General features: G+C 42.2%; 1 pseudogene across 1 annotated transcript; it reads right to left on the bottom strand.

Annotated features, from left to right (window-relative positions):
• Positions 1 to 14,228: 14,228 nt before the first annotated feature.
• On the bottom strand, positions 14,229 to 15,776 carry LOC311114862 (peptidyl-prolyl cis-trans isomerase NIMA-interacting 4-like; annotated as a pseudogene). Its single transcript has 4 exons — positions 15,651 to 15,776; positions 15,436 to 15,536; positions 15,157 to 15,276; positions 14,229 to 14,670 (listed from the first exon to the last, which is right to left on the bottom strand). The product of its transcript is annotated as a peptidyl-prolyl cis-trans isomerase NIMA-interacting 4-like (transcript).
• Between the last annotated feature and the right edge of the window lie 2,159 nt (positions 15,777 to 17,935).

Consider the following 17,935-nt stretch of genomic DNA (forward strand, 5'->3'; position numbering starts at 1 on the left):
AAAAGGCTAAAAGAGAATATTCCATATGGCCAATTCCAATCAGGAAACAGACTACAGTGTCAAATCTGCTGAATTGGAGAATCGCTTCTTGAATCGGCTGGATTACTTGACAGAGAGAACTTGTTGCGAAGGGGAGTGCCTCGTGATACCTCAGAGAGAGTGTATTTTGTTACAAAATACAGCACTGAAGCAGAGAACATTAAAATAATCATTAGAAATAATTGGGGAATCATCCAAAGTGATACGCTACTATGCCAAGTCTTTCCTGAGCCACCAGTCATAAGCTTTAAGAGATGTCCTACCTTAAATTACAAATTAGTCTACAGTTATCTTCCGCGTGACTCTCAAAAAAATGTGCCTTGACCACAAACCCAAGGGCTCTTTTAACTGTAACCAACCAGTGCAAGCAACCATTGCAGAAATATTGCACAGAAAAAGTATTTTGTTGACACGGCTTCCAAAAATGAGTATTACGTCAAGCATTTCATTAACTGCACAACCACTCATGTCATCTATAGATTGGAATGTCCACAGTGCAAGGGTTCTACATTGGACGGACAAAGATACGCTTTCAAGACCGCTTAGCGGAACACAAGTACGCTATACGGGTAGGCAATGAAGACTACCCCATGGCAAGGCACTACAAGTCCTTACACCATGGTAACCCTGCCTCCCTACAAGCTATGGGTATTGATCATATTCCGGCCTCTATTAGAAAAGGGGACCGTCTGAAACAGTTAAACCAAAGGGAACGTTTTTGGATTTACAAACTACAGGCCACTAAATACCCTGGTTTAAATGAAGATATGGATTTCTCACCCTTCCTGTAGGGTTGTGATAGGTCCATTTGCTGTCATCTAGTGGACATTGTGCTCATTTGCCCTCAGCTATGTTTAGACTGTTGTTCATGTTTTGCTGGTATATATTGCTTTCTTATTTTTCACACTTTTCCCAGTCATATTTAAGGTTAGAACTACCTTTCTAAGTGTTCTGATACTTATAACTTGGAGTTGTATTTGTATGATAACATAGTTACAGTATTTCACTTTTTAATGTGTATAGTATTGCTTACTAGGTGTGTCCAATCAACTTTGTAACCACTCCCTCTTCAAATTAGGGCTAATTGGAAAAGCTGTTCAAAAGAGGACATTGTATTATTTCTTTGTACTCCCTGACGAAGGCCATGCAGCCGAAACGCGTCGGATAAAAAACTAATATTGTTTCTATTGAACATGCCATACTAATAAAGGCATTCTAATTAATTATATGAAGAGTGCCTTGGTCCTCATTTCTTTTTGAGAACCAAATAACATGTTTGATATGGAAAGAATGTACAGAAAAGTTAAATAAACCGAATTGTTCAAGTCTCAATGCTTATTTAGTCTATCAAAATATGCCTTTTCTAAAGCAATGGATGGATGTAACATTATTCTAAATAAATATAACCAGACACTGGGAAGTGAGCATTGGAAGGCACAGTAATATCGCTACTGCCATTTTACCACTAGAGGGAAGCAGAACTGTCTCAACTATCATTGACCAAATCTGATGAGCAACGTATTTACAGAACGCAGAGAGAAAGATACATAGATATTCAAAACGGGTACAAAGAGGTTGGAATGGCAGGTAAGCGCTGACTGTTGGAATGGATCCATTTTCTTAATGTTCAATTTGTTTGTTAGTGAAAGTAGCATACTTTCATATAACATTTCTATAACACTGGATCAGCTTCAAGTTTGATTTCCCAATAAATAATTTCCCCATCTACAGTTCAGACTCATCAGTGTCTTTTCCTAATGACAACGATGGAGGGCAGAACTGGACGTGCTTGAGTGCAATGTTTTTTACAAGTACATTATTAGCGCAAAGAACTGGTTAATAGGGATATTCTTTCCACCCACACACTAGCCTGGGTACCTAACGGTTTCTCTGTTGAACAACACTATAGTGAGGGAAAAAAGTATTTGATCCCTTGCTGATTTTGTACGTTTGCCCACTGACAAAGAAATGATCAGTCTAGAATTTTAATGGTAGGTTTATTTGAACAGTGAGAGACAGAATAAATAAAAAAAATCCAGAAAAACACATGTCAAAAATGTTATAAATTAATTTGCATTTTAATGAGGGAAATAAGTAATTGACCCCCTCTCAATCAGAAAGATTTCTGGCTCCAAGGTGTATTTTATACAGGTAACGAGCTGAGATTAGGAGCACACTCTTAAAGGGAGTGCTCCTAATCTCAGTTTGTTACCTGTATAAAAGACACCTGTCCACAGAAGCTATCAATCAATCAGATTCCAAACTCTCCACCATGGCCAAGACCAAAGAGCTCTCCAAGGATGTCAGGGACAATATTGTAGACCTACACAAAGCTGGAAAGGCTACAAGACCATCGCCAAGCAGCTTGGTGAGAAGGTGACAACAGTTGGTGCGATTATTCGCAAATGGAAGAAACACAAAATAACTGTCAATCTCCCTCGGCCTGGGGTTCCATGCAAGATCTCACCTCGTGGAGTTGCAATGATCATGAGAACAGTGAGGAATCAGCCCAGAACTACACGGGAGGATCTTGTCAATGATCTCAAGGCAGCTGGGACCATAGTCACCAAGAAAACAATTGGTAACACACTACGCCATGAAGGACTGAAATCTTGCAGCGCCCTCAAGGTCCCCCTGCTCAAGTAAGCACATATACATGCCCGTCTGAAGTAGCCGGCCACGACCGGGAGACCCATGGAGTGGCGTACAATTGGCCCAGCGTCGTCCAGGGTAGGGGAGGGAATGGCCGGCAGGGATGTAGCTCAGTTGGCAGAGCATGGCGTTTGCAACGCCAGGGTTGTGGGTTCGATTCCCACAGGGGGCCAGTATGAAAAATAAAAAAATAATGTATGCACTCACTAACTGTAAGTCGCTCTGGATAAGAGCGTCTGCTAAATGACTAAAATGTTAATGTTAATGAAGTTTGCCAATGAACATCTGAATGATTCAGAGGAGAACTGGGTGAAAGTGTTGTGGTCAGATGAGACTAAAATGGAGCTCTTTGGCATCAACTCAACTCGCCGTGTTTGGAGGAGGAGGAATGCTGCCTATGACCCCAAGAACATCATCCCCACCGTCAAACATGGAGGTGGAAACATTATGCTTTGGGGGTGTTTTTCTGCTAAGGGGACAGGACAACTTCACCGCATCAAAGGGACGATGGACGGGGCCATGTACCGTCAAATCTTGGGTGAGAACCTCCTTCCCTCAGCCAGGGCATTGAAAAAGGGTCGTGGATGGGTATTCGAGCATGACAATGATCCAAAACACATGGCCAAGGCAACAAAGGAGTGGCTCAAGAAGAAGCACATTAAGGTCTTGGAGTGGCCTAGCCAGTCTCCAGACCTTAATCCCATAGAAAATCTGTGGAGGGAGAAACCTTAATGACTTGGAGAAGATCTGCAAAGAGGAGTGGGACAAAATCCCTCCTGAGATGTGTGCAAACCTGGTGGCCAACTACAAGAAACGTCTGACCTCTGTGATTGCCAACAAGGGTTTTGCCACCAAGTACTAAGTCATGTTTTGCAGAGGGGTCAAATACTTATTTCCCTAATTAAAATGCAAATCAATTTATAACATTTTTTACATGCGTTTTTCTCGATTTTTTTGTTGTTATTCTGTCTCTCACTGTTCAAATAAACCTACCATTAAAATTGTAGACTGATCATTTCTTTGTCAGTGGGCAAATGTACAAAATCAGCAGGGGATCAAATACTTTTTTCCCTCACTGTATATCTGCATCCCAAATTACACCCTATTCCCTTTGTAGTGCACTACTTTTGACCAAGTCACATAGGGCTCTGGTCAAAAGCAGTGCACTACATAGGGAATAGGGTGCCACAAAATGACAAGTCAGCTGAAGCAGAAACATGACTGGCACCGACTGAGGCTATTAAAACAGTGGAATGTTGGCGACTTTGGCTTAGGTCAAGGGGTAGCCAACCCTTCTCCTGAACAGATACACGGTGTATATGCTTTTGCTCCAGCCCTGCTCTAACTAACACCAAATTAAACTAATTGGATGTTTCTAACCAAGACCTTGATTAGGTCAAACAAATGTAAACTCTGTTTTTCACAATTCCTGACATTTAATCCTTGTAAAAATTCCCTGTCTTATGTCAGTTAGGATCACCACTTTATTTTAAGATTGTGAAATGTCAGAATAATAGTAGAGAGAATGATTTATTTCAGCTTTTATTTATTTCATCACATTCCCAGTGGTTCAGAAGTTTACAAACACTCAATTAGTATTTGGTAGCATTACCTTTAAATTGTTTAACTTGCGTCAAACGTTTTGGGTAGTCTTCCACAAGCTTCCCACAATATGTTGGGTGAATTTTGGCCCATTCCTGGCTTTAGAAGCTTCTGATAGGCTAATTGACATCATTTGAGTCAATTAGAGGTGTACCTGTGGATGTATTTCAAGGCCTATCTTCAAACTCAGTGCCTCTTTGCTTGACATCATGGGAAAAATAAAGAAATCAGCCAAGACCTCAGAAAAAAAATTGTAGACCTCCACAAGTCCGGTTCATCCTTGGGAGCAATTTCCAAATGCCTGAAGGTTCCACGTTCATCTGTACAAACAATAGTACGCAAGTATAAACACCATGGGACCACGCAGCCGTCATACCGCTCAGGAAGGAGACACGTTCTGTCTCCTAGAGATGAACGTACTTTGGTGCGAAAAGTGCAAATCAATCCCAGAACAACAACAAAGGACCTTGTGAAGATGCTGGAGGAAACAGGTACAAAAATATCTATATCCACAGTAAAACGAGTCCTATATCGACATAACCTGAAAGGCCGCTCAGCAAGGAAGAAGCCACTGCTCCAAAACCGCCATAAAAAAGCCAGACTAAGGTTTGCAACTGCACATGGGGACAAAGATCGTACTTTTTTTAGAAATGTCCTCTGGTCTGATGAAACAAAAATAGAATTGTTTGGCCATAATGACCATTGTTATGTTTGGAGGAAAAAGGGGGTTGCTTGTAAGCCAAAAAACACCATCCCAACCGTGAAGCACGGGGTGGCAGCATCATGCTGTGGGGGTGCTTTGCTGCAGGAGGGACTGGTGCACTTCACAAAATAGATGCCATCATGAGGAAGGAAAATTATGTGGATATATTGAAGCAACATTACATTTTACATTTACATTTCAGTCATTTAGCAGACGCTCTTATCCAGAGCGACTTACAGTTAGTGAGTGCATACATTTTCATTCTGGCCCCCTGTGGGAAACGAACCCACAACCCTGGCGTTGCAAGCGCCATGCTCTACCAACTGGGGACACCCTGTCACTCATCCTTGTTGTGATGGAAACCATTCCCGTTAGTTATTTCACTGTTGTTTTGGCCATTGGTTTTGTTGTAGGGGTCGGCCCAGGTTTTAGCCTGAAGGACCTTGGGCAGCCTCTTGCCCTTGGTGTAGGCGTGGTACCAGAAGTTGAGGAAGAGGAGGAGGAAGACCAGGCCGTAGAGGCCGATGATGTAGATGAAGATGGGGAACTGGTAGGGACAGTCCTTCATGAAGAAGTACTACCAGATGTGGGTGGTCACGATCACAAACTGGATCAGCTCAAGACATCAGTCAGGAAGTTAAAGTTTGGTCGCAAATGGGTCTTCCAAATGGACAATGACCCCAAGCATACTTCCAAAGTTGTGGCAAAATGGCTTAAGGACAACAAAGTCAAGGTATTGGAGTGGCCATCACAAAGCCCTGACCTCAATCCTATAGAAAATGTGTGGGCAGAACTGAAAAAGCGTGTGCGAGCAAGGAGGCCTACAAACCTGACTCAGTTACACCAGCTCTGTCAGGAGGAATGGGCCAAAATTCCCCCAACTTATTGTGGGAAGCTTGTGGAAGGCTACCCAAAACATTTGACCCAAGTTAAACAATTTAAAGGCAATGCTACCAAATACTAATTGAGTGTATGTAAACTTCTGACCCACTGGGAATGTGAAATAAAAGCTGAAATAAATAATTCTCTCTACTATTATTCGGACATTTCACATTCTTAAAATAAAGTGGTGATCCTAACTGACCTAAGACAGGGAATTTCTACTAGGATTAAATGTCAGAAATTGTGAAAAACTGAGTTTAAATGGATTTAGCTAAGGTGTATGTAAACTTCCGATTTCAATTGTAACTGAAAAATGTAAAGATCTCCACAATTTAAGATAAGGTTGTCCCTTGTATGATCTAAATTGATATTGTTTTATGATGATACCATCTATCTTTACATATTTGTGCAAATCTTTCTAAAATCAGTAAATGGATACTATTCAATGGATATCAATCAACAAAGAGGTAAGAATATGTAGGCTATAAGAATATGTTGAAGGATAGCTGTATTGGGTGCAGATGACTGAACTGCTCACTTTTGTGTTTGTCTGCATGTTTACAGACGAGGAGGCATACAAAGGTATGTCAATTGGTATTGGTATGTTATGCAGATCACATGTACACTACCGGTCAAAAGTTTTAGAACACCTACTCATTCAAGGGTTTTTCTTTATTTGTACTATTTTCTACATTGTAGAATAATAGTGAAGACATCAAAACTATGAAATAACACAAATGGAATTGTGTAGTAACCAAAAATGTGTTAAACAAATCAAAATATATTTTATATTTGAGATTCTTCAAATAGCCACCCTTTGCCTTGATGACAGCTTTGCACACTCTTGGCATTCTCTCAACCAGCTTCACCTGGAATGCTTTTCCAACAGTCTTGAAGGAGTTCCCACATATGCTGAGCACTTGTTGGCTGCTTTTCCTTCACTCTGCGGTCCGACTCATCCCAAACCATCTCAATTTGGTTGAGGTCGGGGGATTGTGGAGGCCAGGTCATCTGATGCAGCACTCCATCACTCTCCTTCTCGGTCAAATAGCCCTTACACAGCCTGGAGGTGTGTTGGGTCATTGTCCTGTTAAAAAACAAATGATAGTCCCACTAAGCCCAAACCAGATGGGATGGCGTATCGCTGCAGAATGCTGTGGTAGCCATGCTGGTTAAGTGTGCCTTGAATTCTAAATAAATCACAGACAGTGTCACCAGCAAAGCACCCCCACACCATAACACCTCCTCCTCCATGCTTTACGGTGGGAAATACACATGCGGAGATCATCCGTTCACCCACACCGCGTCTCACAAAGACACGGTGGTTGGAACCAAAAATCTCACATTTGGACTCCAGACCAAAGGATACATTTCCACCGGTCTAATGTTCATTGCTTGTGTTTCTTGGCCCAAGCAAATCTCGTCTTCTTATTGGTGTCCTTTAGTAGTGGTTTCCTTGCAGCAATTCGACCATGAAGGGCTGATTCACACAGTCTCCTCTGAACAGTTGATGTTGAGATGTGTCTGTGACTTGAACTCTGTGAAGCATTTATTTGGGCTGCAATTTCTGAGGCTGGTAACTCTAATGAACTTATCCTCTGCAGCAGAAGTAACTCTGGGTCTTCCATTCCTGTGGCGGTTCTCATGAGAGCCAGTTTCATCATAGCGCTTGATGAATTTTTGCTACTGCACTTCAAGAAACTTTAAAAGTTCTTGACATGTTCCGTATTGACTGACCTTCATGTCTTAAAGTAATGATGGACTGTCATTTCTCTTTGCTTATTTGAGCTGTTCTTGCCCTAATATGGACTTGGTCTCTTACCAAATTATCACAACACAACTGATTGGCTCAAACGCATTAAGAAGGAAAGAAATTTCACAAATTAACTTTTAAGAAGGCACACCTGTTAATTGACATGCATTCCAGGTGACTACCTCATGAAGCTGGTTTAGAGAATGCCAAGAGTGTGCAAAGCTGTCATCAAGGCAAAGGGTGGCTATTTGAAGAATCTCAAATATAAAATATATTTTGATTTGTTTAACACTTTTTGGGTTACTACATGATTCCATATGTATTACCTCCTGAGTGGCGCAGTGGTCTAAGGCACTGCATCGCAGAGATCCTGGTTCGAATCCAGGCTCTGTCGCAGCCGGCCGTGGCCGGGAGACTCATGGGCGGCGCACAATTGGCCCAGGGTAGGGGAGGGAATGGCCGGCAGGGATGTAGCTCAGTTGATAGAGCATGGCGTTTGCAACGCCAGGGTTGTGGGTTCGATTCCCACGGGGGGGCAGTATAAAAAAAATAAAAAAAATGTGTATTCACTAACTGTAAGTCGCTCTGGATAAGAGCGTCTGCTAAAATGTAAATTTCATAGTTTTAATGTCTTCACTATTATTATACAATGTAGAATATAGTAAAAATAAAGAAAAACCCTTGAATGAGTAGGTGTTCTAAAACTTTTGACCAGTAGTGTACAATCCTCCCCCCTTACCTCTTCAAGGAAAATCCCATAGGCCTCTACATTATGGACAAGGTATGTGTATGAAAACCATTATCAAAATAGTTTCATTCATCCACATTTACCACAAAAGCTAAGGTATGAATACTGTCCTGTGCATGTTTTGTTAATCATCTGTATAATTACTATTTTTTGGATTCACAGACTTCACCCCCCCTACACCTCTGATGAATATAACAGGAAACCTGTTTGATCACCATGCACTGCAAAATCATTCTGGCTATGGATATGGAGAACATCAACACATTAACATCAACATGCCAAAGGATATACACATTGGCTCTGCCGGGAGTTTACCTTATATTTAGATTTTTTTATTCTGCTTTGCCACTAAAATCCTAATAAACACTGACAACTAAGATATTGTGTTATTGTTGTTATTGTTAAGCGTATTACTAATAATAATAGGGGAGGGGGGAGTAGTTCAAAAATTTATCTCAAAAGGTTATTTGAGGATCCATTGAAAGGGGTTCTTTGAAGAACCCTTTTAAAGAGTTCTTCGAAGATCTTATAGGGGTTCCCCCACAGTTTCAATTTGAAGAACCCCCTAAAGGGTCCTCCAGGAACCTTGACTTTTTAGAGTGTAAGGATTCACTCCATGGTGCTGAAAATAAAGCTCTGCTGTTGAGACAGCTTTATGTAGGCGCTAGCAGTTCGTGGGCACCGCTTGTCACCATTATAGTGCAATTCATGTATTGTTTAGTGTTGTGTTGTGTTGTGTTGTGTAGCTGCTTTGCTGGCATGCATAAAAATATACATGTTGAGTTTGCCCCACCAAGATTGACATGCTAAAATCGCCACTGCCGGGTGCGCTCATTTTTTTCTTTCGTATTGCGCTGTTGCACTTGATTCAGAAGTCCTGCGACCTGGGTAGGCAAGGTGTTCGCATTTTGAACCATTTCATTTGTCTGAAATGACTAACTCTGTTTACCTGGCGGACCGGCAGATCTGTGGCTAAATCGAGTGAGCCTACTGCCCTGGCCAATCGCATAGCTCAAATCATCGTGCCTCCCTACAGTTTCCAAGGTTCGGGCGTAGCAAAGTTTGATACTAGCCTACGTGAGATTTCATAACTTTTAAAAATATGAACAGAGAGAGACTGTCAAATAATAGCGCAAAGAGCTGCTGTTTTTATGACGGAGTTCATGTCTAAGTTTTATTCAACAATGTCACTGTTTTTATTAATTGCTATTACGTAACATGAAACGCGCTTCTGTCTACTTCCACTCTCACTGTAGTTGCAACGAATGAGTAGCCAAGTGTATCGATAGCCCTGTGTTTTTATTATTATTATTAGCAGCTCGTCTAATTGTCTATTTTAATATCGAGGAGTATTTCACTTTCTCTGGTCATAGGAATAACATTAATTTATGCCTGAGGCAGATGCGGTGCGACTCGAGTTTTATCATCAGGTGGAAGACAGTCCACTCTCTCTGGTCAGTCTCACTGGAGGAAAGGAAGGAGAGAGCAGGGACCGTGAGAGGCGGACCCTCGGCTGTTCTCTCCCTCCCTCCACTGACTCATGCCGTGTTCAAGACAACTGGGAAAAAATAGATCCGACTGGGAAACATCGTTTTGAACGGTCATCCAACTCGGAAACTCGCGACATGAAGTTCACTGACGTCATTATTTGACCTCTATTTTGTTATTAAAGCTCGAGTTTTGAAATATAATATGGTCTGAGAATAACAATATTGGCAGGCCAGGCATATAGCCAATATGCTGTGATAATGTATTAGGCCTACTGCACAAACCTCATTCATACACAACAGTTTTAATTAGGTTAATGTTACATTTACAAGTCATGTTTTTAAAAAAGAATCTGAGCGGTAAATCTTGACTTGCTTTTTGACTGCGAGTGATCTTGACTCAGAAAAGGTTGGTGACCACTGAAATATACTGAACAAAAATATAAATGCAACATGCAAGAATTTGCTGACTTACAGTTCATATAAGGAAATCAGTCAATTTACAGTTTTTCTCAATTGCTAAAACACTAAAACCCATTGGCTGAACAAAGTTCTCAGTTGCCTGGACTTTAGCTAATTATGCAGTCTGTTGTCAATACCTTAAACCATTTCACATGGTAAAACACAATTTGCAGATCTCACTTAGACTTTTCAGCAAAACTCTAAATACATCCTCATTCTCAAAACACATTCTGCACTCTAATGCACATGTCATCCATACTGGTAAACACAAGTGGCAACAATCAAATACAAATAGAGAACACATGTCATTGATTGAACACAACCACTCAAAATTGATTTAACCTGTTTCAAATGATGCGACACAACCAATATAAGCCAGTTCAGAGAGCAAACAGGTTGTTGAAGGTGGGAAGGAGAAAGTCTGAGAATGGATAGAAGAAACAATGTGAGAGGACGAGGACGAGTGCGTATGCGAGGTGGGCGACGAGGAGGAAGAGGAGGAGGAGGAGGGCAAGAAAGAGGAAGAGGAGGATGAAGAGGAAGAGGAAGACAAAGAGTGGAAATATCTGATGAAATTAAAGCAACAGTCATAGACCATGTTCTTGTCCATGAACTGACAATGAGGGAAGCAGGACTTAGAGTGCAACCCAATTTGAGCCGATTTTCTGTGTCCACCATAGTAAGGACATTCAGAGAAGAGAACAGGTACAGTATACTACTGTATTTTTGTAATTGCAAATTTACTGTACTACACTATATGCAGCTGTTTCAATAGACATTTGTAAAGTTAATCACTGTATGTATTGTACTGCATGAATATGTTTTGTAACTACACAACTACAACTACACCTGCATGCTGCCACATGCAGGTGGAAGGACAGCTATATTCACTCGGGAGCAAGAGGCCGTTATAGTTTGCATGGTCCTTCTAGATAATGCAATACGACTCAGAGAAATCCAGGAACGAGTGATACAAGACAACACACACTTCCAGGGAATCGACAGTGTGAGCATTTCCACAATTGACCGTGTCCTCCATCGTAACAGGATGCAAATGAAACAAGTATACAGAGTACTTTTTGAGCGCAACTCACCAAGGGTGAAAGAACTGTGAGCTCAGTATGTGCAAGTAAGTGTACATTCAGAAACATTTACTGTAATCCAGATTGTCTACAGTACTAACACATACTATGTGAATGACATTACTCTTCAGTACATACAATGTATGTGAATCAGAAGTGCATACAGTAGGCCTAATTGTACTCTACAGTATAGCACTGTCTCTGTACGACTTACAAAATCCTACATACAGTATATTGTATTTCTACACAGACAATATTTGACTTGGAATCCTTGGACAGACCCCATGAGTTCATCTTTGTCAATGAAGCAGGCTTCAATCTAACAAAGAGAAGAAGGAGAGGCCGAAACATGATTGGACAGCGGGCCATTGTTGAAGTCCCTGGTCAACGAGGCGGCAATGTCACAATCTGTGCTGCTATCAGCAACCATGGTGTTCTACATCACCATGTTACACTCGGGCCATATAACACCCAGCACCTTCTAAGATTTATTGCCAATCTAAGATATATTTTATTTGAGCAGCAGGTTCAAGAGCAGCAGGGTCAAGAGCTAAATGAGAATCCCATTCCCACCTATGTGATAGTGTGGGACAATGTCAGTTTCCACCGAGCTGCTCAGGTAAGGGAATGGTTTAACATCAATGGGCAGTTTATGACCTTGTACCTCCCTCCATACTCGCCTTTCCTGAATCCGATTGAGGAGTTTTTCTCCTCTTGGAGATGGAAAGTGTATGATAGACAACCCTACACCAGAGTAAATCTGCTGCAAGCCATGGATTTAACCTGTGGTGATATATGTGAGGAATCATGTCAGGGCTGGATACGGCACACAAGAGGCTTCTTCCCCCGTTGCCTCAGGAGGGACAATATTGCTTGTGATGTCGACGAAGTGCTCTGGCCTGACCCAGCCCAAAGACAAGAAGAAGCACATTGATCACATGTTTACTCCATTGATTTTTGTCCCTTTTAGTATTGTATACTGTAGTACAGTGCATTGTAGGCTGTATACTGTACAATGGACACATTGTATGGCCCTGAACATTGTGCTTTCCATTTGTTAACAGTACTGACTGCGCAATAGATTTTGACTGGTTGCAGGTTCATATCAACAAAGAACAAGAATTACAGTATCACAGAGACAAAGGACAAGTTTGTGAGATGCAGGGTACAGAACTGTAAAAATAGGGGTACAAGGAGGAGGAAGAACAAAAAACAAAAGTAGTAATTTCTGATCAATTTTGAGCTACAATGATAGAACATGTTTTCGTTCATCAAAAGACAATGACGGAAACATATGACATTTGTTTTGAGATTAAAAATGTACTTCTCCCTGAGAACTGTATGTTTTGAACAATGTGTTTTCTATTTTTCTGTGTATTGTTTAGTAACTGCTTGAGAGTGTATATCATTTTGATCACTTTGTTTATGATTTGAGAACAGTGTTTGATTTTGAACACAGGTAAAACTGTTTTGAGACGAATGATTCATTTTGCGAGAGGAGTCAGAGGTTTCGTAAATAGTGCTTGAAGATGAGGTTTTGTGTTTAATGTTTTCAGGAAATGGAGCAAGGTTTCAGAAATTGTGTTTTAGCAATTGAGAAAAACTGGAAATAAATACATTAGGTTGTAATCTATGGATTTCCTATAACTGGGCAGGGGCGCAGCCATGGGTGGGCCTGGGAGGGTATAGGCCAACCCACTAGGGAGCCAGGCACAGCCAGTCAGAATGAGTTTTTCCCTGCAAAAGGGCATTATTACACACAGAAATACTCCTCAGCTCCCCCCGACGATCCCGCAGGTGAAGAAGCCGGATGTGGAGGTCCTGGGCTGGCGTTTACACGTGGTCTGTGATTGTGAGGCCGGTTGGACGTACTGCCAAATTTTCTAAAATGACGTTGGAGGCGGCTTATGGTAGAGAAATGAACATTCAATTCTCTGGCAACTGCTCAGGTGGACATTCCCGCAGGCAGCATGCTAATTGCACACTCCCTCAAAACTTGAGACATCTATGCCATTATGTTGTGTGACAAAACTTTTTTGTGGCCTTTTATTGTCCCCAGCACAAGGTGCACCTGTGTAATGACCATGCTATTTAATTAACTTCTTGATATGCCACACCTGTCAGGTGGATGGATTATCTTGACAAAGTATAAAATGCTCACTAACAGGGATGTAAACAAATGTGTGCACAAAATGAGAGAAATAAGCTTTTTGTGCATATAGAACATTTCTGGGATCTTTTATTTCAACTCATGAAACATGGGACCAACACTTTACATGTTGCGTTTAGATTTTTGTTCAGTGTAGATGATTGTTGAGTTGCGACTGTCAGTGAAAAGCAGAGACCCAGCCAGGCATATCGCAATATTTAAAAATACAATCGCAGAAAAACTGTTTGGAAAGCAAATGGGCTATTGTTGTAAAGAGATGACAATGAAGAGACTCCAATCTGTCTTTTAGTTATCACAATTCTTAACTGAATTGATTGAACAGTAGCCTATTTTATTGGCACCAGCGGAGAACACAGGCCATATCCCCAGTGAATGTGCATATTCACTGTCTTTATCATTGAGTCAGTGCCACTTTTGTTTGTTTTTGGACAATAATTTCCTCCTGCAGGTTAGATGGATGTCATATTGTATTTGTGTCTCCCCTTCTCGTAGGCCAATTATATGGATCAGACAACAACGTTTTTATTGATCTGTTTGTCAGTGACAGCAGAGTAGGCTACCCTGTAATTTTTGTAGTATTAAAAAAAAACCTGTGCGCGCACTTGGGTGTCCCGTACCGGTAAGAAATGTAATCTAATTTCACCCCTGGACATCTTACAATGTTTAATTGACCAGCAGTGTACAAATTTCACCACCTTTTATGTACAGACAGGAGTTCATACATCTTATTAGCCCGTGTGTCTCTCTTTACGGAGCATTTCATTGTTAGCTTTTGTTGTGCCATTACTAGGAAGAAATGATGCAAGAAATGAAGAAAAGCAGGCAGAGAAATTAAACGACCGAATGATTGATTCTCCTCCGACAGAATTGCACACTCCCTCAAGTGTCCCAATGTCAAAGTGAAGAGTAGTGGATATTTTCCTTCCAGTCATTTATTTCCTTCCACCATGATGATGTGGTAGCCAAACTTGGTCTTGACAGGGGGGGGGTCTGTGTAAATGGGTTTGTCCATGGTGCTGTTGGGTAGGGCGAAGGCAGCGTCCTGGAAGAGTCCGATCATAGAGACTCTTGTCATCCAGCCCAGATCACCCTGTCACAACCAGGATAACAGTACAGTCAATATTGCCACAGTCATACAAAAAGGCTAAAACAGGGGTGTATTCATAAGTCAGACACTTTTGCAAAATGCTTTGCAACAGAAACCATTCACTCCAAAGGGAAAACAACGGAAATTAGAGTTTCTATTGGACAGATTCAGGTAGGTCCCTCCCGTTTCGTTTGCGTCTGTTTGGCTCATAGAGTAAACGGTTTCTGTTACCAAAAGTTGTGCAACAATCTGCAACTAATGAATACACCCAAGTTCTCTCACCTAACAATATTATTGAAAAACGATTAAGTGATAGACAGCAAGACATAGAGGATGCCACCCAGTGGATCTTTTGGGTACTAGCAGACAGCACCCTATTCCAACTACATGATAAACCAATACATTACACTACCATAATAAACCAATACACCTTTAAGTGATCGTAAGGGTGAATGTCTGTTAGTTGGTGCATGGGAACTGCTCTCTTACCCCTTGTCTGGCTTTGTCTTCACTGTACTGTGAGGCCACTTCACTGAAGCGAACCGCAGCCTTCAGTTTCTCCATCGCCTCCATGCATTTACCATGTTTCTCACACAGGATATGTCTGACCTGGGGAATACATCAAAACAACATGGCTAGTCAATTTAGTTAGCTGTCTTTGCTTACATGAGAACGAACACACACACACACACAGTGTAGCCAAAGACAGTACAGTATGGTGTGGCATTGTATAGACTAGCTAACATAGGTAGCTATCTCGCTAGCTACCTTAACAGAAGTGCCTCCCTTTATCCTCTTCTCCTCTTTTTCCCCTTTGTCTCCACCCGAATGATAACGTTCAACACAATACCATGACTTACATGGAGATAACTACCTAGCCGCAAGCTAACTGCACACAGGCTGTGTTGTAAAGTTGGCTAGCTAGCTAGTTAGCATGTACTCAATCCAACATGCCTTGTCGATTTAGTGAAGAATAAAGTAACCTTTGCCTCCCTTGCCACCCCCCATCCTTGGCACCTTTCCCATTAGGTGGCATTCTTGAAAATACCCTTTACTGAAAACGAATGGGACAACTGGAAAGATAACTTCTAGCTAGCCATCTACTACAAGACAAGCTTGGTCATGCTGCTTCTGCTTCATCATAAATGTACGCTAAACTGCGCGGAAGTAAACGAGAAACTGCGCATGCAGCATTCCATTTAGATGTTTTTGAACAAGCTTCATTTCCTATACGTACCATTTAATATTACATCGTTTTTATAATGTTTGCTCATTGGGTTTCAATGGGGCAAATTTTAAATGTTACGCTTCACCTGGAAAAGTTTCTGAAGCAGTGTTGGCTAAAGCATTTTCGACCAATAAAAAACCCTGTTATTTACCCGGTGGGCTGAGCCAGACGGTTACTATGGGAATCAGACTAAACACAAGGTTCAAGGTGACGTTTGTTTTTGTTGTGCGATAGTTTCTCTGCTACAAGTACTTGTAGTCCACACCCAAGACATGGAATGTAACTTTTTTCTCTCATTCATTGAGATGGCTGATAACAAATGAACATTTTACTAACGATAATGGAATCGTACAAGAAGATTCTGTGTCTGGGCAGAGGTGGATCAGCAGAAGTATTCCTGATGAAGCACGTGGAGTCCAAGAGACTGCATGCAGTGAAAAGAATACAAGCAGACGACTCTCGCAAAAGAAAGACCAAAGAGGCCATCCTACAAGAAGCTGAAATCATCAGGAGGCTGAATCACCCTCACATAGTGACCTGCAGCGAGGCTCTCATTGACTCAAATGATGGATACATCTACATAGTCATGGACTACTGCGATGGAGGGACACTGGATGACAAAGTCAAGGAGAGAAAGACAGGGGACTATTTCCCAGAGTGGATGATAATGGAGTGGTTTGTACAGGTTACCATGGCAGTCAGCTATGTCCACTCAGCTAAAATCCTCCACCGGGACATCAAGACCTCCAATGTGCTTCTAACTAAGAGAGGCGTGGTAAAGGTGGGGGACTTTGGGATATCCAAGATAATGACCAACACAGTGGATATGGCTCGTACCTGTGTTGGTACCCCCAGCTACCTGAGTCCAGAGGTTTGTCAGGACATCCCATACAGTTCTAAGTCTGACGTCTGGGCACTGGGATGCTTGCTGTATGAGATCTGTACTCTCAGACCGCCGTTCGCTGCCTCCAACCTGCTCAGTCTGCTTTATAAGATCATCAGAGGAGAGTACAGCCCTGTGCCCCAGACCTACTCAGACAGCATCACCTCTCTGGTACAGATACTGCTCTGTCCGGTGCCTGAGGACAGACCTAGTGCTGGAGCCATACTGGGCATGGCCTATGTACGGGAACATCTCAGAGAGTTTGTCAAGCACAGGGAGAAAGAGATAGCAGTGTATGATAACGTAGACTCCAGATCCATACCTCTCTCTAGTGGGGTCTGTGAGTCTGTGAGCTCACCTGGCTCTGTGAGCTCACCTGGCTCTGTGAGAACACCTGACACTCTGAGCTCACCTGGCTCTGTGAGAACACCTGGATCTGTGAGAACACCTGACTCTGTGAGCTCACCTGGCTCTGTGAGAACACCTGGATCTGTGAGAACACCTGGCTCTGTGAGAACACCTGACTCTGTGAGCTCACCTGGCTCTGTGAGAACACCTGGCTCTGTGAGAACACCTGGCTCTGTGAGCTCACCTGGCTCTGTGAGTTCACCTGGCTCTGTGAGAACACCTGGCTCTGTGAGAACACCTGGCTCTGTGAGCTCACCTGTAGATGAGAGCTTGGCCGTGACTGCAGAATGGAAGGAGGACAGCAGCAGTGCCAGTAACTCTTGTACTCTGATTACATGCTTAACTCTTGTATTGTTTAGGCCATATTGTGTTTGTATGCTGTCTTTGGTGCTTGTGTGACACTATCTCACTGTCTCTCTCTCTCTCTCTCTCGCTCTCTCTTTTTTTCTCTCTCTCTCTCTCTCTCTCTCTCTCTCTCTCTCTCTCTCTCTCTCTCTCTCTCTCTCTCTCTCTCTCTCTCTCTCTCTCTCTCTCTCCTCTCTCCTCTCTCCTCTCTCTCTCTCTCAGGACCACTTCCACTCGTACCTTCCTATACAGGGGAAGAGGAGGAGGAGGAGGAGAAGGAGGATAGTACAGAGCCCTGTCCCAGTGATGATGAGGAGATAGAGGGTGATGTGGTCAGTATAGGAGACCTGCCCTGTCCCAGTGATGATGAGGAGATAGAGGATGATGTGGTCAGTATAGGACAG

The sequence above is a fragment of the Coregonus lavaretus genome (assembly GCF_964263955.1).
Source record: "Coregonus lavaretus genome assembly, contig: HAP1_SCAFFOLD_637, whole genome shotgun sequence".
Lineage (NCBI taxonomy): Eukaryota > Metazoa > Chordata > Actinopteri > Salmoniformes > Salmonidae > Coregonus > Coregonus lavaretus.